The 26,843-nt window shown below is 39.7% G+C and overlaps 1 long non-coding RNA gene across 1 annotated transcript in view; it reads right to left on the minus strand.

The window, feature by feature from the left end:
* The window catches only part of LOC110217161 (uncharacterized), a 33,704-nt gene extending 8,075 nt beyond the window's left edge, over positions 1-25,629 (minus strand). The window contains exon 1 of the long non-coding RNA XR_013487041.1: positions 25,413-25,629. This is a non-coding gene — a long non-coding RNA (uncharacterized LOC110217161). The remainder of the gene's footprint in view (positions 1-25,412) is intronic.
* Positions 25,630-26,843: the final 1,214 nt, after the last annotated feature.

Consider the following 26,843-nt stretch of genomic DNA (forward strand, 5'->3'; position numbering starts at 1 on the left):
TCCTTTATTTCAAAAGCATCACAGCCTAATAGCTTCAAGTTACCAATATGTGATGTTATTCTGCTCTTGAAGCTTGAAGCCCAAGAGAAATAAAAAAGCACCTAGCTGCTTTAAATGAGCATTACCTCCTCTTAACTATATGTTGTCTTAGCCTGGTTTGTCAAAAAATATTCAGAAAAGATAGAAGTCAGAAAGGACCTGAGTGTTTCTTTCCCTCTTATCAGCTATCAGTGTTGCTCCTCTCCCTCATTATTTTTTGGGGGAGGGGAAAACTTGTGATTTTATTGTTATAAGGAATTCTTAGTGAGGAAACTCCCTCTATAATGCAAACCAGCAACTCTCCTGTGATTTAGAGCCTCGGAGAGTAGCTCAGGGTCACGCAGTCAGAAGTAGGACTTAAATGTCAAGGCTGAAGGGCGTGAGGTAGCGCGTTCCTGGAATCCCTGATGTTAGGAAGGCTACAGCTGGTGGATCTCTTGAGTTCAGGATACATGCTATGAAGCAAGTGCTTAGAGTTGGGTCAGGAATGGAAGATGCCAAGGTCTTCTACTGCAACACCAGCCATCACCTTGTCTTAACCTTGGTCCTGCTGTTGGACTTCAATGACTCTGGAAGCGAGAGTGAAGCTGATAATTTTGTGCAAGTCTGCATCACTTAAATCTAATACACAAGCAAGTCTTTGGTCCTCTTCAAAAACAAAAGACAATAACATTGAGTTCAGGAGTTCTAAGCTGCACTAGGAAGGGAGATTGGGAAAGGCCTCTTGTGGAGAGTGAGATTTGAGCTGAGTGAGGAAGAAAGTTAGGGAAGCTAAGAGGCAGAGGGAAGGAGGGTCGCCCTTTATTCCTAATTAGTGTCATTTGTGACTGTATGCTCACAATTTCATTTTTTGTGACTCTCACATCCTAAAGCCCATGTCACATTCTGCCATCTTGTGATGGCAGCCAGGGAGCCAGAGCAGGCTCAGCAGGCCCTAGTATTATGAGTTACCTTGGCAACCAAAAAATCCAACGATGGGAGAAGGATCCACTTAGCTAACATGGAGGCAACAGGCAGAAATAAGTGCCAAGAAATGAGTTGAAACAAGATAAATAGAGTAGTCAGAAACCAAGTAGAATAATAAGGCAAGAAATAGTTTGGGAGCCGACATTCAGGATTAACTAAGAATTAGTCAGGAGTGCCCGAAGCTTGATTAATCATGAAGATGAAGATGGATTCCTATGAGACAACACTTGCCCCATGGTTACTCCTTGCTTGCAGGCTATGGCGTGACATTCTACCCTTTTCTACTTCAATGGAAATAACTGTAGAGGCTAAACACCATTGTCTCTGCTAAGATGCCTTCCCATAACCTCCAGCTTCAGTGCACTGGGGTGCTGGGAAGAGAATGCTCTCACCAATAGAACAGTGCAAAGACTGTACAGGATTGGTCCTACAAGACATTCCTAGTTAACCTTCTGCCAATCAGGAGTCCAAGACAACTCTGATTAGGAATTCTTCTTTCTTGTTGATCAAATCTACAAAAATAAGGAGGAACAGAGCTCAGGGTTGTACTTGGCTGTTCATTGAAAGATGGGTTAGATCTTGGGCAAAGGAAAAGTAAAAGAGTCCCTACCTGGGCAGAACCAAGCCTCCACCTTCCTTCCCAGTCATCTCCATACCACCACAGAGCAAACTGTCTGTCCTTTTTCCAGTTCCCTTTTATGTGTAGTCTTTTCCCCATTAGAATATAAGTTGGTGGGGTTGTGAACTTATCCAACCATTCTGGAGAACAATTTGGAAATATGCCCAAAGGGATATAAAACTGTATATATCCTTTGATCCAGCAATACCACTGCTAGGTTTTTACCCCAAAGAGATCAAAGAAAAAGAAAAAAAGGGACCTATATGTTTAAAAAAAAACAATTATAGCAGCTCTTTTTGTGGTGGCAAAGAGTTGGAAAATTAAGGGATGCTCATCAATTGGGGAATGGCTGAACAAGTTGTGGCATGTGATTCTGATGGAATACTATTATTCTATAAGAAATGACTGGGGATGATTTCAGAAAAATAAAAAAAAAGCATGGCAAAACCTATATGAACTGATGCAAAGAGAAATGAGAAGAACCAGGAGATCATCATACACAGCAACAGCAATGTTGTAGTGATTGTCAAAGACCTGGGTACTCTGATCAATACAATGACCTAGATAATTCCAAATGACTCATGATGAAAAACTGTCCACATCCAGAAAAATGAACTGATGAACTCTGAGTTCAAATTAAAGTACAATTTTCTTGCTTTCTTTGTTCTTTTTGTGATATGGCTAATATGGAAATATGTTTTACATGATTCCACATGTATAATTAATTGATATTATTTTGCTTGTCTTCTCAGTGGATGGGTAAGGGATGGGCAGGAGAGAGAGAATTTAGAACTTGAAATTTAAAAAGAAATGAATATTAAAAATAAATAATATATTTTTTTAAAAAGGATATAAGTTCCCTGAGGGCAAAGATTGTCTTTCTTGTTTTGTATTTGTATCTTTAGCACTTAGCATAGTGATTGGCACCTTGTGTAAGGGTTTAATAAATGTTGTATTTAGTTTTTCCTTAGACTGTTGTTGAGCTGTTTTCAGTCATGTCCAACTCTTTGTGACGCCTTTAGGGTTTTCTTGGCAGAGATACTAGAGTGGTTTGTCATTTCCTTCTCCAGTTCATTTTACAGATAAGGAAACTGAGGCAAACAGGGTGAAGTGACTTGCCCAGAGTCATACAGCTAGGAAGTGTCTGAGGCCAGATTTAAACTCATGAAGATGAGTCTTCCTGACTCTAGGCCCTCTATCCACTGCGCCGCCTAACTCCCCTTTCCCTAGCCTAGTTTCAGTATTTTGTAAATAAGGAAAACAAGCCAAAGACTGGACCATTGCAGATGGAAGGAGGTTCCGTAATTTAACATGAAGATTACGTGATACCTTCCACATAGGAGCACCAATCTGCACTGACTCTAGTGGGACTCTCTCCTTACCTCTGATAACAAAGCCAAGAATCACTTCTAAAGTAGGAATCTTGGTGAACAGCATGGCCTCTAGAGCCCAAAATTAGTGGCTAAGAGATGGGGCCTGGGAAGAAATGAGGTAGAAACCATTATTGTCATGGAATTCTGAGGGACCAACAAAGTCATTAGCAAAAATTCAGAGGAAAGGGGCAGAATGATGTAAAGGATAGTGAGCCACAAAGACCTGGGTTCAAGTCCTGCCTCTAACATTTCACCAATTAAACAGGTCTGGACAAAATAATTAATGAGCTCGTATTTATGTACTCTTTGAGGTCTGCAAAATGTATTTCCTCTCACAACGCTGTGAGACAGGCAATACTATATTATTCTCCCGATTTGGGGGATACTGAAATACTGAAACTAGGGGAATGCAGAGCCAAGATGGCAGAGAAAAGGCAGGAAGTTGCCTGAGCTCTCCTATTTTCCCTTCAAAATGAATTCTGGAGTGCCAGAACCTACAAAAGGATGGGGTGAAACAATTTTCCAGCCCAAGATAATTTAGAAGGACTTCAGGAAAGGTCTGTCTCACTTGGGTAAAATGGGATTGCAGCCCAGCATAGAATGTATCTGGACAAGCCAGCCAGAAGCTCTTAGCTCCAGCACATATCAGTAACCAAGGCCCCACAGAGCTGGCTCAGCAGGCCAGCAGCACAGTGGGTCAGCTGTGAGGCCTCTAGCCCCTGCACAGCAGGCAAACTGCCAGCCCCAGAACCCATGGTGCAACAGAAACAAACAGGCCAGCTGACCTCAGGGCCAGGGGGTAAACCATCAGTCCTGGAGGCCCCATCACAGAAAGTCGGTGACCAGGCTCCTGGCCCCCAGTGCAAGAAGCCTGGAACAGTGCCTCCTTCCCCCCAGGAGCAGAGTTCAACTTTAAAAGTCACAAAATAGGCTGGAATATGAGCAAACAGCAAAAAATGTCTTGACCATAGAAAGCCACTATGGTGACAGGGAAGATCGAAATGTAAACTCAGAAGAGGACAGCAATGTCAAAAAACACCTGCCTGCAAAGCCTCAAAGAGTAATATGAATTGTTTTCAAGCCCAAAAAGTCCTCCTGGAAGAGCTCAAAAAGGATTTTAAAAATCAGAGAGGTAGAAGAAAAACCAGGGAAAGATATGAGAGTGGTGTAAGAGAATCATGAAAAAAGAATCAACGACTTGGAAAAAGAAAACAACTCCTTAAAAAGTAGAACTGACCAAATGGAAAAGAGGTACAAAAGCTAACTAAAGAAAATAATTCCTTACTATTGTACCATAAGAAATGATGAGCAGGTGGACTTCAGAAAAACCTGGAAAGACTTACATGAACTGAAGCTGAGTGAAGTGAGCAAAACCAGAAGAACATTGTACATAGTAACAGCCACGTTGTGAGATGACCAACTCTGATAGGTTTAACTCTTCCCAGCAATACAATGAACCAAAACAATTCCAAAAGACTCATGATGGAAAATGCTACCCACATCCAGAAAAAGAGCTGTGGAGTCTGAATGTAGATTGAAGCATGCCATTTTTTTTTTATTTCTTCTTTCTCATGGTTTTTCCCTTGGGTTCTAATTCTTCTTTGCGACATGACTAATGTGGAAATATGTTTAATGTAATTGTACATGTGTAGCCTATACCATATTGCACACTCTCTTAGGGAGGGGGAGCAGTGGAAGGAGGGGGAGAAAATTTAGAGCTCAAAAGCTTATAGAAGTGAATGCTGAAAACTAAAAACAAATAAATAAATTATTAAAAAAGAAAAAGGAAAATTAGAATTTGGCAAGTAGAAGCTAATGACCTTGCGAGACACCAAGAATCAATTAAACAGAATTTTAAAAAGTGAAACAATAAAAGAAAATGTAAAATACCTCATTACAAAAACAAATGACTTGTAAAATAGATCCAGGAGAGATAATTTAAGAATTATTGGACTACATGAAAGCCATGATGAAATACTGAAACTGAGCCTTAGGGAGTTTAACTGACTTGATTTGTCTGAGGCCCTACAAACTTGTGTTAGGAGATGAAGTTGACTTACAAGGCAGATTGACATGATGGTTAAAGAGTGTTGGGCTTGGATGCAGGAAGACCTAGGTTCAAATCTCCTGCCTCCTATGGTTATCAGCTGTGTGATACTGAACAATTTACTCTGAGCCTGCATGTCCTCTTCCATAAAATAGGGGTGATAATACCTATAGCTTTTACCTTATCAGGTTTTTATGAGGATTAAGGGAGATAATATGTACTTGGAAAGTATTTTGTAAAACATTATAATGCTATATAAATGTCAGCTACTATTAACTTAAAAATAAATGTATTCTGCCCTATGTTGACTTTGAACTTTGTACGTTCCTGATTTGATTTCCCAATGTCTGATTTTTGGCATCTTCCCTCATCTATCTCCCTGCCTGCTCCACCCAAGCCTTTGGCATAACTTTGATATTTTCAACATCTGTTAACTGGCTGCTCCTTCAGTTTTAGCTTCCTTCAGCATCTACTATGAATGATATACTTGGCCTCTGGCATCATGGCTTGCTTCCTTGTTCAGAATCATAGAATCCTTTGATTTATTAGAGCTTTAGAGTCAGAAGAGACCTAAAAGGCCATCAATTCCAATATCCTCATTTGTAGATGAGGGAACTAAGGCAAAGAGAGGTCTGAGTGATTTGTTTGTGATCATTCAGTAAATAAATATCTAAGTTAGGATTTGAACTCCTCTCTTCCTAAGTCCAAGTCCAGTGTCCTTTCCAGGGTACCAACCTGCCTCTACTACTCCAGTACACAAGCAAGTCCCATTCCAGGGCCCTGGATACTATGACTGGTCATTAATTTGTAACTTTCTGCCACTTAATAGCGAGATATGGCCACAGTCAGCAGTTTCCACCACCTAGAACATGGCTCAGGGTCACACTAGAATTTACTTATGTTGGGTTAGGTGAAGTTCAGAAAGTTCCTGGATGTCCCAATGTCCATCGGAACCTCTATTAAGCACATAGTAGGTGCTTAATAAATTTGTTCTATTACTCAAGTCCAATCCCCTCATTTTGTAGATAAGGAAACTAAATCCCAGAGAAGTTAGGTGGTCTAATAACCCAGAGAGGTTACTAGGCCAACAAGGTGGTCTAGCAGCCTTAGGTCCACAGGCAGCAACGGATGCCAAGAAGGATAGATGTATGTGGATGGGGACTAGAGGAAAAGTAATTCTTCCAAATTTCCCCCTAAATAGAAACCCATCCATTTCTCCCTGCCAGTCCTTGTGCCTATTTATGAGGGATGGGGAGGGGAAAATTGAAGAAGAAAGAACTAGCAAAATAGGGTCATAGTATTTAGAGATAGAAGGAAACTTGAAAATCTAATTCAGACACCCACATTCTATAGGCGAAGAAATTGAGACCCACAAAGGAAAAGTGACTGTTTTTTGGTAAATCATATTTTGTTTTTTTCTAATTACATGTAAAGATAGTTTTCAACATTCATTTTTTATAAGATTTTGAGTTTCAATTTTTCTTCTCCCTCCCTCCTTCCCATCCTCTCTCCTCAAGCAACCTAATATAGGTTATACATGTGCAGTCAGGTAAACATATTTCCACATTAGTCATGCTATGAAAGAAGGAATAGAACAAAAGGGAAAAGCCACAAAAAAAGAGGAAATAGTATGCTTCAATATGTATTCAGACTCCCATCAGTTCTGTAGACAGTATTTTCCGTCATGAGTCTCTTGGAATTGTCTTGGATCATTGCATCGCTGAGCAGAGCTAAGTCAACCATAGTTAATCATCATACAATGTTGTTGTTACTGTGTGCAATGTTCTGGTTCTGTTCACTTCACTCAGCCTCAGTTAATGTAGGTCTTTACAGGTTAGAAATGACTTTCTCAAACCACACAACTAAGCCAGAATTCAAACCTGGTGCTCGGATTCCAAATCCAGGAATTTTTACACTTACCTCATGATTCAGGGGCCCTGACTGCCTACAGATAGGTATAAAAATCTTTTATGCCTATTCCATGGGAGGGACAAGAGACATGAGCTCCCTCTCCCAGTTGCATGGAGTCCTCTAGGTGGAGAAAAGTGGGGCTGAGACTGGGAACAGATCATAAGCATAAATGAGAGTACTGAAGCAGCCTTGGTTGTGATCAAATGCTCAAGCCAAAGGCATCACCTTAAGTAATACCTCAGGGAAAGTCAGTTTTCCTAAAAGTGGAATATCATGGTCTAATTTGGCTATTATTGACCTGTCACTGGAGGGGACAGACCAAGAAACCAGACAAGCATGGAATCTAACCTATCTGGGTCTCAGTTTCCTTATCTATAAAATGAGGGGGGTTAGATTGAGCAATCAATTAGGATAAATTTATGAAGGACCCATCATATACTGGAAACTGTGCTAGAGATAAAAAGACAAAAGTGCAACAACAACTCCTGCCCTCAAGGAGCTTACATTCTGTAGAATCAATTGGCAATGTCAGATACCAACCTCAAAGTAGCATAAACATATATCTGGAAGGGATTTCAGAGAGCATCTCAACTCTTCACAGACAAAGGAACCAAGGCCTAAGGAAGGGAAGTAGTTTGCCCAAATTCAGACAGGCAGTTAGCTTCAGAGATTAGATCTGAACCTTTGTCCTTTGACCACTTTTCCCACTAAAACAGCTGAAAATGCCTAATCTGACTGCTATTGCACTGGGCTTGGAATCAGGAAGACCCATCTTCTTGGGTTCAAATTCAGCCTCAGACACTTACTAGCTGTGTGACCCTAAACAAGTCACTTCATCCTGTTTGCCTCAGTTTCCTCATCCATAAAATGAGCTGGAGAAGGCAATGGCAAGCCACTCCAGGATATTTGCTAAGAAAACTCCAAAATGAGGTCACAGAGAGTTAGACACTATGGAAACAATGTCACAACAACTAACCTTTCTTTTGAAGGAGATTAACCAAAGCTCGTCAGAATCCCTCCAGGAAGTAGGGGAAGATCCTCTGTGATGTATGGAGCTAGCATGCATCATGGCTTATCCTGAGAACCTCTTGGACTTGACTACAGGTGCATGAAAAGCCTCATACATGGAGGAAGCTTGACACTTCCACCAGCAAACTTCTCTTCAGGGCTGACTACCTATTCTTTGTTCCACCATAGCATATCTCAAGTACAGACGGGAAGTATGCAAGCTGAGGTGAATGTTCCATGCCAAGCCCAGCCAGAGACATGCTTTCCTTGACGTCCTGACCAAACTACTTTGAAAGCAGGGAATTCTATTTGCACAAAAACATGTTTTGTTTTCTTTTTTAAGTATGGATTGGGTAGAGGAGGGCTATTGAATCTGCAATAGTAATATCTCTTCTATATACCCTTTACTCCTTCGACCCTACAACCACCCTGGTGCAGGCCCTCATTGTTTCACTGGATTATTGCAATGACCTGCTGGTTGGTGTCCCAGGTTCAAGTCTCTCCCCACCATGTTCCATACTCTGCTCCGCTGTCAAAGTGATTTTCCTAGATAGCGCTAACCATATCACTTCCCCTAGTCAATAAACTGGAGTGGCTTCCTATTACCTCCAGGATCAAATACAAAATCTTCTTTTTGGCATTCCAAGTCCTGCAGAACATAACCCCCTCCTACCATTCCAGTCTTTTTTTTTTTTTTTGCAGTGGGGTTAAGTGACTTGCCCAGTGTCACACAGCTAGTAAGTGTTATGTGTCTGAGGCCAGATTTGAACTCAAGTCCTCCTGAATCCAGGGCTGGTGCTCTATCCACTGTGCCACCTATCTGCCCCTGTTCCAGTCTTCTTAAACCTTGCTCCCCTTCCAGGGGGCAGATAGATGGTACAGCAGATAGAATGCTAGGCCTGGAATCAGAAAGACCTGAATTCAAATCTAGCCTCCCTAGATCTGAAATCAGTTCAAATCTGACCTCAAATACTCTCTAGCTATGTGACCTTAGGCAAGTCATCTAACCTCTTTCTGCCTCAATTTCCTCAACTGCAAAATGGGGATAATGATAACATGTATCTCCCAAGGTTATTGTGAGGATCAAAGAAAATAATAATTGTTAAGGGCTTAGCACAGTGCAGGGCATACAGTAGGTGCTTAATAAATGCTTTTCCTTCCTCCATGTACTCTTCAATCCACTGGACTTCTCTGCCTCTGGATTTCTTTGGCTTCCTTCAAATCCCACCTCCTACAAAAAGACTTTGCCATCTTGCTTAAAGTTAGTGCCTTTTCTCTATGATTATCTCCAATTCATTCTGTGTATATCTTGTTTGTACACAGTTGTTTGCTTGCTGATCACTCCATTTTATTGTGAGCTCCCTGAGAGCAGGGCTTACCTTTTGTCTTTCTTTGCATTCTTATTGTTTCGTGCAGTGCCTGGTATACAGTACACACTTAGTAAATGTTTGTGGTTGATTGTTACCTGTTGCAGGTTACAGAATGTCAAGTTCATCTGTTCTGTAGCTAAAACGAAGAGGTTAAAAACTAGTTTCAATGCCCTTGAGGGAAGGGTGAGCTACTGTTAAGTATGAGCTTCACTGGCAACCAGGGAACCCAGTGATGGGAAAGGAAATAAGACACTAGCTGAGTAAAGAACAGGAAAAGATATTGGGACATGATTTGGCTCAGAAGAAAAGAGAAATATCCTAAATTCAGGAGGAATGGCAAGAGACAATGAAGGAGAGAAAGCAGAAACCAGGAATCCTCTTGGATGCTGGGACCCTTTTTATTTTTTCATTTCTTTTTTAATAATATTTTATTTTTTCCAATCACATGTAAAGATAACTTTTTAACATTCATTTTTTTTTTAAAAAGTTGAGTTCGAAATTTTTCTCCCTCCCCCTTTCTCCTCCTCACTTCCTAAAACAGTAAGCAATTTGATGTAGGTTATATATGTGTAATCATGTAAAACATATTTATATATTAGTCATGTTGTGAAAGAAGAAACAGACCAACCACACACACACACACCCAAAAAGAAAGTGAAAATAGTATGCTTTCAATCTGCATTCAGACTGCATTAGTTCTTTCTCTGGATATGGATAGCATTTTCCATCATGAGTCTTTTGGAATTATCTTGGATATTTGGTATGATATGGTATTGCTGAGAGGAGCTAAGTCATTCATAGTTGATCATTATGCAATGCTACTGTTACTGCATGCAATGTTCTCCTGGTTCTGCTCATTTCACTTTGTATCAGTTCATGTCAGTCTTTCCAGGTTTTTCTGAAATCCACCTGCTCATCATTTCTTTTTTATTTTCTCAGCCAAAGACAAGGTTTATTAGAATATCCGTCATATTGAGAAGGCTCTTAAGGATTCTGAACATTAGTGAACTATTGACTAGATTTTAAGAATCTGGGCCCTGCTCATCATTTCTTAGAGCACAATAGTATTCCATTACATTCATATACCACAACTTATTCAGCCACTCCCCAGTTGATGTATATCCCCTCAATTTCTAATTTTTTGCTGGCATAAAACAAGATGCTATAAATATTTTTGTACATGTAGGTACTTTCCCCTTTTTTATGATCTCTTTGGGATACAGACCTAGCAGTAGTATTGCTAGATCAAAGGATGTGCACAGTTCGATTGCCCTTTAGGCATAGTTCCAAATTGCTCCCCAGGATCAGTTCACTACTCCACCAACAATGCATTAGTGTAGGATCCCTTTTAAAAAAATTTAAACCAAATTTAATTTTTTCAACTACTACTTTTAATTACACCTCCTCCATTCCTCTCCTGATCCTCCACACCACCACCACCACACCCCCCCCCAGAAAAGAAAAAGAAAATCTTTGTAACAAATATGCCACATCAAGTGAAACAAATTCCTGTATCAGCCATCTCTATCTTGGTCTTCATCTTGAGTCAGTATTTCTGCTTAATAGGTAGGTAGTGTTTCAACATGGGTCCTCCAGAATCATAGCTGGTCATTGCATTAATCAGAGCTCTTAAGTCTCAAACATTTGGCTTTGCAGTGTTGCTGTTATTGGATAAATTGTTCTCCTGGTTCTGCTCACTTCACTTTATATCAATTTATACGTCATCCCAGTTTTCTCTGAGAATTATCCCTTTTGTTAAGTTTTAAAGACACAATAGTGTCCTATTACATCCCCATGCCATAATTTGTTCAGCCATTTTCTAACTGGTAGATATATATTCTCTTTCTAGTTCTTTATTGGAGTCACTTTGGTCATGGAATCAAGTCTATCTTTTCTCTGACCTTCTTTCTAACAGATCTTATTTCAAATAGTCTAGAGTTCACATCTGACCTCTCACTCTTTTGGCTCTTATAAAATCTAAGTTACATAGTTTTCTCAACCTGTGAAAAAGAAGGTTGGACTTCTAAAGTCTCTTCTTATCTAGGATCCTAACCCTTTCTCACATGGCAGTCATATGAATGGGAAGGATCTATGAAAGTTGATGTAAGACATTTTGAAGGATTTGAGGACGGGCTATAGATTTATAGATAGCCAAAGAATGTCAGAGTTCAAAGAGATCAGAAAAATCATCTAATTCAACTTTCTCATTCCTAGAAGAGGGAAACTGAGGCCTACACAGGGGGAAGTAATTTAAGGTCACATAGCTAGTTAATAACAGAAATGGGACAGAAATAAAGCCAGATCTCCTGATTCTCAGTATACCAAGGACCTTCACAGGAGAGGAAAAGGTCAAAACTAGGTGACAGGGATTATGCTGGGTTGTGGTAGTTCCCTGAAGTAAGTATGTAGATTAAACTCCAGTACCAACCTTGGGCTATGACTTTGTTTTTTTTAAATGGTTTTATTTTCAGTATCTTGAGTGGCCTCAAACCTAAATCACTTTACAACAGGCTGTCCCTCTGAGCTTAAAGCACTTTGACCCTAGAAGGATGTGCCTTTATGGGCACAGTGGATTGGGGCCCATTTCCTGGTGCAGAGTTATTAATGCCCTGGTTTCCATGAATTTTTTCTGTATCTTGAAAAGGTTGTAATTTGACTTTAGCTTTAGGCCTGTCCAGTGAGAAACCAGAGCCTCGAACACCTGGTGGATTATCTTCCCTAGTTTCCCTGCTGCCTCTCCCCACCAGAAGCATAAGCAGGCAATGTCCTTCCCCCGGCAATCCCAGCTTCTGGCTCTGTCTAAGGCTCCCCTCACAGCATACCGGCACCCATCACATGCTTATACTCGTAACTTAAGCCAGGGAGTAATTTCCTCTGCTTACAAATTCCAAAGTAGTTTTTAATTCCTTCTAGCAATAACAACTACAATAGCTCACATTTCTGTAGTTCTTTGTTCTACATTTTGTATATATTGTTTTGTCATTTGCTTCCTGTATCACCTTAAGCAAGTCACTATAACCTCTTTGAGCCTCAGTTTCCCAATCTTTAAAATGAGAGGGTTGAACTAGATACCCCCTTCTACTATCAAAGGTCCCTTCTACTTCCAAGTCTGGTTTCCCTGGATTCTTCCAAGACTAAGCTCTAATCCTACCTTCTACAAGAAGTCTTTCCATGTTCCCCCAGCTGCTGATTACTTTCCCTCTTAGACCACCTTCCTATATATCTGGTATGTGCCCAGTTATTTACATGTCATCTCTTCCATTGGAAAGTAAGCCCCTTCAGGGCAGAGACTGTTCTTGCCTTTCTTTTACCTTAATTGTTTGGTACAGTGCCTTGCACATTTTAACTATTTAACAAATGTTTGTTGACTAACTGACCTATTCCTATTCCTGTAACAAGACATTGATGATCAGTGCCAGCTGTTTTTCAGTTGTTTCAGTATCTCTTTATGATCCCATTTGCCGTTTTCTTGGCAAAGATACTGGAGTGGTTTGCTATTTCCTTCTCCAGGTTACTTTACAGATAAGGAAACTGAGAGAAACAGGATTAAGTGACTTGCCCATGAGCACATAGTCTGTGTCTGTGGCCAGATTTGAACTCAGGTCTTCATGACTCCAGGCTCAGTGCTCTATCCACTGTGCCACCTAGTTAAGATTATGTGACATAAATTTATGTTGGACCTGATCAGCACAGGTTTGTGATTATCTCTAGTTTCATTCAGCAGCGTGTGAATTCTAGGCAGAAAATTCCTAAATCTATATATCCAGCCTAATTTCTTTCTTGACCTTCAATCCCACATTACCAACTGTCTATTGCACATTTCCAGTTATATGTCCTGTAGGCATCTCAAAGTCAAGATGTCCAAATTAGAACTCATTATCCTCCCCCACCCCCCATCCTTCCTTCTTCCAAACTTTACCATTTCTACACAAAGCACCTTCATTTGAAGGTTTACAATTTTGGAGTCCTCCTCAGTGCTTTACTCTCTCTGACCTCTCATATCCAAACAATTGCCAAATCTTATCAATTGTGTCCCCACATTTCTCATACCTCTTACCTTCTCTCCACTCACACAACCACTGTCCTAGCTCAAATCCTCACCCACTCCTACCTGGACTATCGCAGTAGTCTCCTGATAATTTTTCCTGCCTTCAGTCTCTCCTTTCTCCAGTCTGTCCTCCACAATCTGCCAAATTGACAGTCCTAAAGGTCCTAAACTCTTGATCAGAAGTTCATTGACTCTCTCTTGTCCTAGGATCATAAGTCCCTCCGTTTGACATTTAAATAGCCCACAATCCACTGCGAGCCTTCTTTTCTAGGCTTCTTGCGCATTATTGTCCTTCACATATGCTATGTTTCAGACAAACTGGTCAACTTGCTGTTCCCATTCATAAGTGCTTCATATCTTATCTCTATGCTTTTGTACTAGCTGTACCCTCAGTTAATACGCCTTCTCCTCCTAACTTCCTTCAAGTCTGAACTCAGGAGCCACCACCTTCCGGAACCCTTCCTGTTCCTCCAAGTTGTTAGTGATCTCTTCCTTCTCACCCTGTCTTGTATTTATTTATTTAGGTTTTATCTACTTGAAAACTTCAATGGCATGTAAGCTCCTTAAGGGAAAAGAATGGTTTTTTTTAATCTTCTTTGTATTTCTAGCATCTAGCTCTGTACGAGACACATAGTAGGCCCTTGACAAATGAGTGTTGAATGAATCAGTGAATGAAGGAGCATCCAAATGGATAATGAATGATTAAAGTCTTTATTAAGCCTTTAGTTACTATGGGCAAACACTGTGCTAATCACTGGGAATATAAAAAAAAGTGAGATAATCTTTGTTCTCAATAAGGTCTCATTCTAATGGAGGAGGCAAATGGAAGGTTTCAGGAGGGAATTGGATGGAAAAGTCCCATCATCCTTGGGGTACAACAGCAAAGTAGATGATAATGCCTCTTTTTTAAATTTCATTTCCATTGATTAAAGCATATCACTTTCTGATTTCAGCCATTTGACAGTACCAAAGACTTTGGTAGCAAGAAGTTTCTTTGCTGGATCTTCAGTAGCTGTGACTTTACCACCCACAGGAGCAGTGGCCAGACTCATTCTGAGAGTGAAGGCTGAGGGCACTGGGCTAGAAGCATTACCATTCCCAAGGCCAGGTCTTGGATTGTTTTCATTGGAGTCTGAGGGGAGATGGTGGTCAAGGTAGTGATGGTAGTGATTTGACTTCACCTGTAACATCCATCCTGTCTCTCTCCCTCATTCCCCCTGCACCTGCCAATAAGCTGGCCTATCTATCCTGAGTGATAAGATCATAGATCCACCATAATATGTATGCCTATGTTTGTGTCTGTGTGTATACATCTGTGTTTGTGTACTTCATCTTGTTCAATTTGGTCCTCTGTTCAGCTCAATTAAACATCTATTAAGTACCTATTATGTTCAAGGTGCTGTGTTAGGGAAAATTCAAAGACAAAAGCAAAGCAGTCCCTATCTTCAAAAAGTTTACAAGGAGCTAGAAGCTATAGCTTGTGCACAGATAAGTAAATGCAAAGTGATTTGAGGAGAATGAGGGAATCAAGGAAAAGCCTTGTGCAAGGGGTGGCCCCAGAGTTGATGCCTGCATGAAAATACAAATTCTAAAAAGTGGAAGTAAGAAGGGAGCACACTTCAGAAACATGGGAGGCCTTGTGCAAAAACATCACAGGCACACAAAAATGAACTGTTGAATTCAGGATACTACTAGTAGTACAGTTTTGTTGGAATGTAGAGTGTGTGGAGGGATACTATAAATCAACCTAAAAAGGTAAATGGGAGCCAGACTGTAGAGGGCTTTCGATTCCAAGCTGAGGAGCTGGCATTTGATCTTAGAAACAATAAGGTCCAGCCTAAAACATTTTAGGATCCTGATTCTGTCATCTCAAGTATGAGCTATCCTTCCAAAATTTGTTTCATCCCCAAATTTAATAAGCATCCCATCAGCATCCATCTTCATTGACATTGTGAGTACAATTGGGCAAAACCAGACCGAGGATGAAGCTCTGAAGGATTCCATGAAGGCTCTCCCTCCAGGTTGAGAGGCGGGTCAGTCAAGCAGTGAAAGAGAGGGAGAACAAAGATATAACCTGAATGCTGCACTAGTGTCTATAAAATATTAAAAAACCAAAAGATGATTAACCAATATTCTTTAAGACCATTCTTTTTTTTTTTTGATGTGGCAATCAGGGTTAAGAGACTTTCTCAGAGTCACACAGCTAGTAAGTATCATGTGTCTGAGGCCGGATTTGAGTTTAGGTCCTCCTGACTCCAGGGCCCGGTGCTCTAATCCACTGAGCCACCAGCTGCCCCTTTGAGACCATTCTTTAAGCCAGTTGGAAAGCAATGTAAATGGATATAGTCTCTCATCCAGCCAACAGCTCTCCATCTCATCCATAAGGATGTCCTGAAAGGCTTTTGTCAAAGCCTTTCCTGAAAAACCAGATTACTGTTCCATAGCATTCCCTGGATCTAGTCTAGGAATCCTGTCAAAGAAGGGAACGAGGTTAGGTTGACGTGACTTATTCTTATAAAAGTAGTAACCACAAGGACCCAGAATAATTCAATAAGTGTTCCCAAACCATCCATTTAATAATCCAATCTAGAATTTTGTCAGCGGAGTATTTAAGGGATCATTCTGTCATCTACAGAATTCACTTTCTTCCCCCCTTGTGGTAATTGATACATGACCATATCCAGTTTTTAAGTAGGCCTCCTGTTTATCAAGCATGATGCCTCAAAGATTGTTGTTGTTTCATCCTGTCCAACTCTTTGTGACTCCATTTGGGGTTTTCTTGGCAAAAATACTAGAGTGGTTTGCCATTTCCTTCTCCAGCTCATTTTACACATGAGGAAATTGAGGCAAACCAAGTTAAGTGACTTGCCCAGCGTCACACAACTAGTAAAAGTCTGAGGCCAGATTTGAACTCAGGTCTTCCTGATTCCAGGCCTCTCTCCACTTTGCCACCTAGCTGCCTTGCCTTAAAGATTAAGGGGAAGTATAAAGAACTAAGGGGAGCTGCCCAGCTATCCTGTCTTCGCGCACAGTGTGGGTGCAAAAAGCAGCACAGCATAGTAGAGAAGGGAGTGAATGTGGAGTCAGAAGACCTGGATTCAGATCCTGCCTCTGCCATTTGCTAACTTACCTTGGACCACTCACTAGACTTCTCCAAACTTCAGTGCTGTCTTCCTTTTATGGATGAAGACACTTTGGCAACCTAATGAAGGGGAGGGATTATTACCCTAGGGTATAATTAATCTGGGAGAGGTAACAAATGCAGTTAGAGAACCTTGATGCTTTTACTATTTCCTATTTCCTTGTCTCCTCCTATTCCCCAATTCAGCCCTCTTAGCAACGTTTTACACAAGCCACCTTACTCAGCTATTCTCCTTCTTCCTTCTCCAATACCCGATTCTGTATTTTTCTAGCTCTCAAAACTTTCTTCCTTCCTTCATGAAGTGACTAAGACCCCACCTCCAGATGCGAGAGAAGTATGGCTGGCTTAGGATATAGTTTTGCTTACCCTTCCTCCCCCTTTATTTCCTAGTATAATCCTCCCTCCTCTAGAACCCTATCCTTTACTTTCTTTTTTTAAAATCATCAAAAATAACAAAACCACTCCAAAATGCCTAATAACCTTAGAATTCTGAAGGGATATTTGTATCATCCCTTGACTTGAGGACATTCTAAAAGACAGATGAAAAGAAAAGCTATCTTTCCTCCCCAGGAAATGTTAATAATTCTGAAACAAGGGGAATTGAGTGCATTGATATTTAATATTATTTATAGCAAATCATTTTAAAGCCACATGGAAATGTACCAATGAAATATTTTTAAGTAGCTCTTGAATTTAAAAGAAAACATAAAAGCATCTTTTTTAAAACTATCAAAAATAGGTTGCTTTTTGATTTATATAACTTAGTTCAAAGAGGCACCAAGGATAGTCAAGTCAACAAGCATTTATTAAGCACTTACTACATGCTATATTTGGACAACTAAATGGTACAGTGGAAAAAAGCACCAGGCCCCGGAGTCAAGAAGACCTGAGTTCAAATGTGACCTCAAATATGTACTAGCTGTGTGACCCTGAGTAAGTCACTTAACCCTGTCTGCCTCAGTTTCCTGCTTTGTAAAATGAGCTGGAGAAAGAAATGGCAAACCACTCTAGTATCTTTGCCAAGAAAACCCTAAGTGGGGTCACAAAAGGTAGGACAGGACTGAAAAAACTGAACAGCAACACGTGCTGTATATGTAGTGGGAAAGGCTAGAGAGAAGGGATCAAAAGACCTCACTTTCCCTTCTGGTTTCAATGTTTACTTGCTGTGCAATCCTACATTTAATTAATTTCATTTCTTATCTGTAAAACAGGGATAATGATTCCAGCTCTAAGGTGTAATGAAAAAAAATATTAGATTTTTAAACATGGGGCCTGTGTTTGAATTCCAACATTGAAACTTACTACTTTGTGTCTTAGGGAACTTTATACCTCTTGGATTCTGTTTCTTTATTTGTAAAGTAAGAAGATTGGATTAAATGATGTCTGTGGTCCCCTGTGGTTCTAAATTCTATGATCTTCTGTCATCTTCCCCACAGCCTAGTCTGAAGAAGAAGGTATTTTGTGTCCCATATAATTTTTTTAAAATGTCTTTCATTTATATCTCCCATAAAGTATATTTCCTTGGTGGTATTTAGGATTTCTTATTATAAAAGTTTCTTAGCAATAACAAAAAAAAAAAGCTACTTTCCTTTATCAAAAATTTTTTTTTGTTTGGGAAGATAGTGTCTAGGATTAAGGAAATGATTATCTCTCTGTCCTCTGCTTGGGTCAGAATGTATCTGAAATACTGTATTCAGTTCCAGGGTTTACAGTTTAGGAAGAAAAATTGAGAAACTGGAAAAGATAAAAAATTACACAGAACATAGGATCCCAAATCTAGACCTGAAAATGTCCTCAGAGGCAATCTAGCCCAGACACCTTTATCTATTGAATTGGGCACTAAACTAATGTATATTCAGTTACACACCCTGTGGGTCATCTATAAAAGAGCAAGCCAGTTTGATAAGTAGAATTACTCCATGGTGAGCCAGGAAAGAGCTGTCTGGAATCACTTGTGGGAAGAGGAGAGGAGAACATTCTCTTCCTTCCAACCCATATTTATAACATGTCTCAGATATTCCCCTTTCTCTCTGACACTTCCACCTCTGTAGTATAGGCTCTCATCACCTCATACCTCGAGTACCATAATAGCCTGCCAGAGGGTCTGCCTGCCTCAAGTCTCTCTCCACTCCAATCCGTCCTCCATTCCACCACTAAAGGGATTTTCCTAGAGCTCAGATTCACTCATCTCATCCCTCTACTCAATAAACTCCAGTAGTTCTCTATTGCCTCAGGATCAAATACGAAATGCTATGTTTGGCATTCAAAGCCCTTCATAACTTAGCCCCCTCCTACCTTTCCAGTCTTCTTTCATCTTACTTTCTGACCCAGTGACATTGGCCTCGTAATTGTATGCCTTTACTCACCCCTCATGGTTCAAATGCTCTCCTTCTCCACTCTGACTACTGACCTCCCTGGCTTACTTTAGGTCTCAGTTAAAATCCCATTCTCTACAGGAATTTTCCCCCAAACCCTCTTAATTCTAATGCCTTCCTTCTGTTAATTATTTCCTTTATCTTGTATATACTTTGCTTGTATACATTTGTTTGCATGCTGTCTATTCCATTAGATTGCAAGCTCTTTGATGGCAGAAACCATTTTTTTTACCTCTTTTTGTACCTCCAGTATTTAGAAGCACAATGCTAGGCACATAATAGACATTTAATAAATGTTTATCGGTTGATTGATTGTGAACAAATGATTTGGACTTGTCATTCCTGCCTTAGTGGTATCCCAGGAACAGCAGTGGCTGTCAGCAGTGTCTACATTAAAGTTGAAGACAAACTACATGCATTGAGGAAAGTCAGCTTCAAGGACACTTTAAGTAGTCCAACTGAAGCTATACCATACCTAAGGAGAATTTCATAAAGTATCCCCAAAGGGAAAACAAGGATTTCCAGGAGCTATTACTTACTACATCCTAGGAATGTGCTGGATGGAGCCAACTAAGACCTGCTCATTAATTTTCTGTAAGAGCATTTACACCTTGGAAATGGCAAAAGCTACAAACCAGATCTTGATTTATTCTTTTGTTAGTTGTCTAGACTTAAGAGAGTGATAGAGGGAATGTTAATAATACTGATTTCACATAAAAGCCCGTAATGAGTATATTTCCCCCCTGGACAGTTGGTTGTTAAACATTCCCCAATACATTTCTGACTTGTTGCCACATGAGCTCTAAGCCTGAACTCTACTTTCTTTGGACTCTATGTTTTTATAAAAGACTATACACCCTGTTTGGAGAGAGGAGGGATATTTTGTATCAACTATTCTTACCTAATATACCACCTTTGTAAAAAAAAAATTTTTTTATAAAAAGTCCTCTGGATGGCTTATTGAATCAATGGATAATCATGGAGGAAACATAACAATGAGTGACTCATGAGCTACAGCATTAAAAATGTACCTTCCCCCACTCCCACCCCAAGCCCATCTGAGTTAACTCCAGAGTCCTGTGGGGACTTAGCTACACTCTGGGAACCCAACAGGCCAGTGCAAATGAGAATTGGGAGAAGGAGTACCAGAGCTACATAAGCAGAAAGTGAACCCAGGTCCTGAATACAGAGGTAGTTTGCTTTTCACATTATCACAAGAACAGAGTAGGGAAACAGAGAAAGGTAAAGGGACTTGAAGTCCTGAAACTGGGGATGCTTAACTTAGAGAAGACTTAGGTAGAGATGTTGTTATTACTGTTAAATGGGATGTTATATGATAATATAATTCATAATATTATTGATTATAACTATAGTTAATAATATTTTAAATCGTGTTATTATGTATCATTGTAGGATATATGAAACAATATCAACAATATATTAATATTGATTTAATTAAACAATTTAAAATAAATTATTAAAAATAAGATGTTAAGAATGTGTTGTGCACATATTATGTCATATATGATATGTGATATAAATTATATGATTACATGTTATAATATATCGTGTATGTTTGTGTAATATATAATATATATGCTACATGTTATAGAATAATATGTACTAATAATATAATAATATCTTAGAGACATTAGAGCTGTCTTCAAGTATTTGATTTGAAGGGCTATTGTGTGGAAGGGGAATTAGATTTATTCTGCTTGGCCTCAAAGGGCAGAACCAAGAATGATGGGAAGAAAGGATAAAGAGACAAATTCAGGCTTGACTTAAACATGTTTGAAGAATTAAGAGCTCTCCAACAGCTGAATTGGTCATTTCTAGAAGGGAGTGAGTCACCCAAAGCCTTCAAATAAAAAGGCTCAAGGGTGATGTCATATAGGGAATTTACATTAGGAGATGCATTGGTCTAGAAATTAGGGCCATATCTGGCCTCCTAGGTCCTTGGGTTTGGCTTTTTGACTAAGTCTCAGTTTCACAGAACAAATCCTTTGTTCTGTGAAGTTTGGATTCAGTCAAAGGGTGGCCCTAGAGGGTCACATGTGGCCTCAAGGCCACAAATTCCTTCCCCTGGTCTAGGTGCCTTCTGAGGTCTCTCTCAACTTTGAGATTCTATGACTCCTTACCCAGTTTTAGATTTGCCTCCATGCTGAATTTGTACTCAGAGAATCTGCCACTTCCTAGCAATGTGACCTTGGGCTGTTATTATTATCTAAACAAAATGGTTCTCAAGAGAATTGGACATTGTTTCAAAACCAAACAAATCTGCCCCAAGTTGGGAAAGATAAGGTACAATCCCCAAGTGAAAAGTGCTAAAGCATGAACATTAGGGGCAAGGAGATTGAGGCCTGGAGGCCACATTCCACACATTCATGGAACATGTTGAAAGGAGCTAATAATTAAGGAAGAAAAAAACAAAATGGAAGCATAATATTCCAATAATTAAAACTCTTTGACCCTTCTTCAAGAAACTGGAGTAGTAGGGCAACCATAATTCGACAGTGTTGGAGAACTTCAAGAAACTGGAATGATTTTTTTTTTTATTTCAAATTTTAAAAATGCTTTTTCTGATTCCAGATGCAGCTTCAAAGACACCTCTAGCACTTACTTACGTAAATTGTTTTGGAGTACAAAGTGAAATTTAACAGCTCAAGAGAAGAACAAACTGTGCCCGGTGGTCTTGCTGGGCTGGGCTTGTCTCAGGATTAGCTGAAGGCTCTCAGAGAGAGTTAGGGTGGGGATTGGCTCAGTGCTTTAATGAGGAGCAAGATTGTTGGGAATGACTTTGATCTGGGCAACCTCAGGAAAGGTCATGCATTCATTTATAATTATTTTAATTTCCCTGTAGTTTTGTTTTGTTTTATTTGAGAGATGTTGTAAGTCTAGTTATAATGTGTTTAACTGGGCGTCTGGGAGGCCCCAAGTCAAATCTTGTCTAAGACTTAATAGCTATGTGACTATGGCAGGTCACTTAATCTCTTGAAGCTTCTATTTCCTCATCTGTAATGTAAGTAGGGTTGGACTTGATTTCTAAGATCCTTTCCACATGTAAATCTAGGTGCCAAGATGGCAGAGCAAAAGGAGAATTCAAGCTGAACTCTCTGAACATTACCCTCTAAACACATTGAAAAGAATATATCAAATTGAATTCTAAAATGGCATTATCTAAATGCCGCTTTTAATTTTTTTTTTAAATCAACAAAAGGTCAGAGCGAGACCTTTTTCCAGCTCAGGACAACTTAGGAGGTCGAAAGAAGTCTGTGGCACTGGGGTAGAGGCTGGCTGGGAGTAAAGTACAATTCTGACAACAACTGGGGGCCTTGGAGGCAGGAGAACAGCAGCGTACCTAGAACCCTCACCACCACCACCACCACCACCCCCCCAGAGATGGTGAGGAATTGAATGCCTATTCAGAAAGGGATTTCAAGGAATGCCTGGGCTATCACTAGAAGCATGAGAGAGCACTTTGTGAATTGCATTGCCCATTACCCAGTTCTGAGTCTCAGGAGGAGTACTTGCCATTTACAATGGGGGCAGAGGCCATAGTTCCTGGTCACAATTCCAGGGAGGAAAGGAGTTGTGATTGTAAGAAAGTAAGGACCCTACCTGGGTAAGAATCTGATCCCAGATCAGGAGAACAGTGACCACATGTCTTCCTAGATCATACCATCTTGGAAGCCCCCAAAATGTACAGGTCCCTAGAACTAGCTGTGAAAACATCAGAGAGAGAAAGCCAGAAGCTTGGGGCAGTGCCCGCCTCCTAGAGATGAGCAGAACTCAATTGTAACATAAAGTTCAAAGTCAAGAAATAGGTTGAAAAAAAATGAACAAACAACAACAAAGAACCTGGCCATAAAAAATACTGTGGTGACAGAGAAGCTCAAGATACAAATTCAGAAGAAGCCAATGATGTGAAAACATCTACAAGCAAAGCCTCAAAGAAAAATGTAGATCAGACAGAAGCCCAACAAGAATTTCTAGAAGAGCTAAAGAAAACACTTTTTTAAGAATTACTTTAAAAATCAAATAAGAGCAGTAGAAGAAAAATTAGGGAAAGAAAAGAGAGCAAGAAAATGCAAGAAAGTTTTGAAAAGAGAATTAACAGCTTGGTAAAAGAGGCACACACAAAAAAATACTGAAAAAAAAAGTCCTTAAAAAACATAATTGGCCAAAAGTAAAAGAGGTACAAAACCTCAGTAAAGAAAATAATTCCTTAAAAGTTAGAATTTGCCATTTGGAAGCCCATGACTCCACAAGACATCACAAAAAAATAACACAAAGTGAAAAGAATGAGAAAATTGAAGAAAATATAAATATCCTGTCTGAAAAACATCCTACCTGGAAAACAGACCAGGGACAGATACTTTAAGAATTATTGGAGTACCTGACACTGACAAACAAACAAACAAAAAAGAACCTACACATCATATTTCAAGACATTATCAAGGAAAACTGTCCTAATATCTTAGAACCAGAGGGCAAAATAGACACTGAAAGAATACACTAATCATCCCCTCAAGGAGATCCCAAAATGAAAACCTCCAGGAATATTATAGCCAAAATCCAGAGCTACCAAATCAAGGAGAAAATATAGCCAGCAGCCAGAAAGAACCATTCAAATACCATAGAGCCATAGTCAGGATCACACATGATTTAGCAGCTACTACAATAAAGGATCAGAGGGCTTAGCATATGATACTTCAGGAAGCAAAGGAGCTAGGATTACAACCAAGAATAACCTCTCCAGGAAAACTGAGTATAATCTGGGGGGGGGGGGAGAGAGAAATAGATATTTAATGAAATAGAGGGCTTTCAGGCATTTCTGATGAAAAGACCAGAGCTGAATAGAATAATCTGACATTCAAACACAAGACTTAAGGGAGTTATAAAAAGGTAAACATGAATGAGAAATTATGAGGAACTTAATGACATCAAACTGCTTACAATCCCAAATGGGAAAGTGATACACGTAACCCCCAAGAACATCATTAGGGCAGTTAGAAGGAATCTACTTAGACAGAGGGCATTGATGTGAATCTATCATGTTGGGATGATCTCAAAAGAAAAATAGAAAGTTGATAAATAGGATGTACTGACAGAAGGGGAAAGGGAAGGAAGAATAAGGAAAATTATTTCATGTAACAGAAGCCTTTAGGGAAGAAGTTGGTGTTATTGTTGTTTTTTAAATGGAGTGGAAAGTAGGGGAGTGGAAGGGATAAGCAATGCTTGAATCTCCAGATCTAAATCTATGATCTTACATAATTTCCTTGCCTGTATCTCACTCACAAGAAACTCTGGCTGCCTGAAAGTATCGATAGATAGTCAATGGGGGATGCCCCCCAGTGGAGACTTATGAGGTTTAGCGATAAAAATATACTCTCCACCCCTACCACTCCAGCCCATCAGGGTTAACCCCAGAGCCTTAAAGGGATGTCATAGCCACCCTTTAGAGACCTAGCCTTCCAGTGCACGTGGATATTAGAAGGACAAGCCCCAGAACATTTGTTCTTTCTGAGGAAAAAGACCCTGAACCTTGCTATAGCTTACTAATAGCTAGCATTTATGCTTTACAAAGCATTTCACATATGTTATCTCATTTAATCCTCACAATAACACTGGGAAATAGGTACTATTATTAGCACCATTTTATAGACATGGAATCTAAAGATAAGAGAAGTTTGGTGTTTGGCCAGGGTTTTCACCCTCCCCTACTATCCCCATTCCAACCCCCCTAAAGACTGTTACTTTCTCCAGGGCATTATACCTATAACAGGTACTACCACATAACTTTGTGGAAGCTACCTGAATGGGAGTCAGTGTTTAATCAAGATGTATGCTGATATTCTAATAAAGTTCTATTTTCGTACCATAACTGGTTATATTGTGTGTTTATATCCAAAGTTCAAAGACATCAGTTCTCTATTCATGAGACAGAGGTAGACTCAGGATTTAGAGCTGAAAAGGACCTTAAAGAAAATCTAGCCCACACTCCTCATTTTACAGATAAGGAAACTGAGGCCCAATGAGGTCCCTAAAGTGACATAGGTAACAAATAGAAGAAAGAGGATTGGAACCCATATATACATCTAATACCTTTGTCATGACTGCCTCTTAATCTAACTGTATGAGCCTACATTACTCTGTTAATATATTAGCCAAATGAGAAATTACCATTTGAAGCAAAGTTTTATGAAATATAATACTTAATTACGGCCTTTATCTAACTTTGACTAGTTTTATTTATTACTTAGCTTAACTCAGTGAACTAAGAAGTAAATAAAGGGAAGAAAGAAAAATATGCAAATTATAGATCAGTGTGCTTAACTTCTTTTCCTGGCAAAATTCTAGAACACATTAATAAAGACATGGGTTAAAAGCATTTAAAAGAGGAAGTAATGATTACAAAAGTTTCCATAGTTTCATCCAAAATAGGTCAGGCCATACTAACCATATTTCCTTTTTTTTTTGAAAGAGTTATGTTACTAACAGAATTTCTTACCTATCTTTAAACACTGAATGGGCATTGCTTCAGTCAAAGTGAGAATTCGGAAAGACCTTAGCTTAAAAAGGCTGTCTTCCACTGCATCTAGGACCATCTCCAGTTGCCCTGATCTTGCCACTGGACCCAGATGACTCTGGAGAAGAAAGTGAGACTTCGGAAAGCCCTCCTTCACTTAAATACAATTCACTTGCAAGTCATGGCGTAACCTTCCTGATATCATCGTCCTCTTTGAGAGCAAAGGACACTCAGCAACAGTAGGAAGTGTACCTAGATTTTAGCCAAGTACTTGACAAAGCTTTTCACGCCAGACAGAACTGAAAAATAGGAGCTCAGGGTTCTTTAAGGCAATTTAAAAAAACAATTGAATGACTGGATCTAAAGACTAATCTTTGATGTTAGTAACTTAACTCTTTCCAGACCAACATTTGATCCAATTACACTATGTCACGCTGCCTCTTGAAAAAAATAAAATAAAAATTGCTAAAAAGCTAATGCTCTCCTGGGTTGCATTAAGGGAAGTATTGTTTCTAGAATATGAGAGTTAATAGTTTCACTATATTCAGCCCTGATTAAGCCGCATGTCCAGGCTCTTCACTCCTGACTTCCTCTACCATATCCCAGCTCTTCATTCTGAAGCTCATTCTAGTCCTAGAATTCTCACACTGGATATTCTCTGCCATTGCTGGCCTCTCCGTCTGATTGGATGGCTCCTCTCAGAATCTCCATTTTTGTTTTTTGTTTTGTTTTGTTTTGTTTTGGCTAGGCAATGGGTGTGACCACAGTCACACAGCTAGTAAGCGTTTTGTGTCTGAGGCCAGACTTGAACTCAGGTCCTTCTGAATCCAGGGCCGGTGCTCTATCCACTGCTTCACCTACCTGCCCCCAGAATCTCCATTTTAAGGAGGGTGACTGGGTCAGACATGTCTTAATCCTCTCCAGGCTGCAATCTGGACTTCTACCATGCCCTGGCACTGGGTACTTTTGTCTCCTCCTCTCTATCCCTTCCTGTCCTTCTTTTCACTTTTCTTTTATATGTTGTCTTCCCCATTGGAACATAAGCTCCTTGAGGGCAGACTGTCTTTTCTTTCTATTTGTATTCCCAGTGAACTCACTTAATAAATACTATTTGACTGAGTGGCTGACATTTTAAGTACTGTAATGAGTTCTGGATACATTTTAGGAGAGGTATGGACAAACTTCGCTGGGAGAGACTTAAGGAATATGTTATACAAGCTTCAGTGGAAGGAACTGGGGATGGGTATCCTGAAGAAGAGAAGACTTCCAGGCGTCATGATAATTGTCATGTCAATATTTGAGGAGTTATTAGGTAGAAGAAGTATTATACTTGCTTTGATCAGTGCCAGATGGCAGAAGTCAGAACAATGGGAAGAATTTGCTAGGAGACAGATTTAGGTTTGATGTAAAGAG

The sequence above is a fragment of the Phascolarctos cinereus genome, unplaced genomic scaffold, assembly GCF_003287225.1.
Source record: "Phascolarctos cinereus isolate Bilbo 61053 unplaced genomic scaffold, phaCin_HiC Scaffold_5;HRSCAF=322, whole genome shotgun sequence".
NCBI classification, from domain to species: domain Eukaryota; kingdom Metazoa; phylum Chordata; class Mammalia; order Diprotodontia; family Phascolarctidae; genus Phascolarctos; species Phascolarctos cinereus.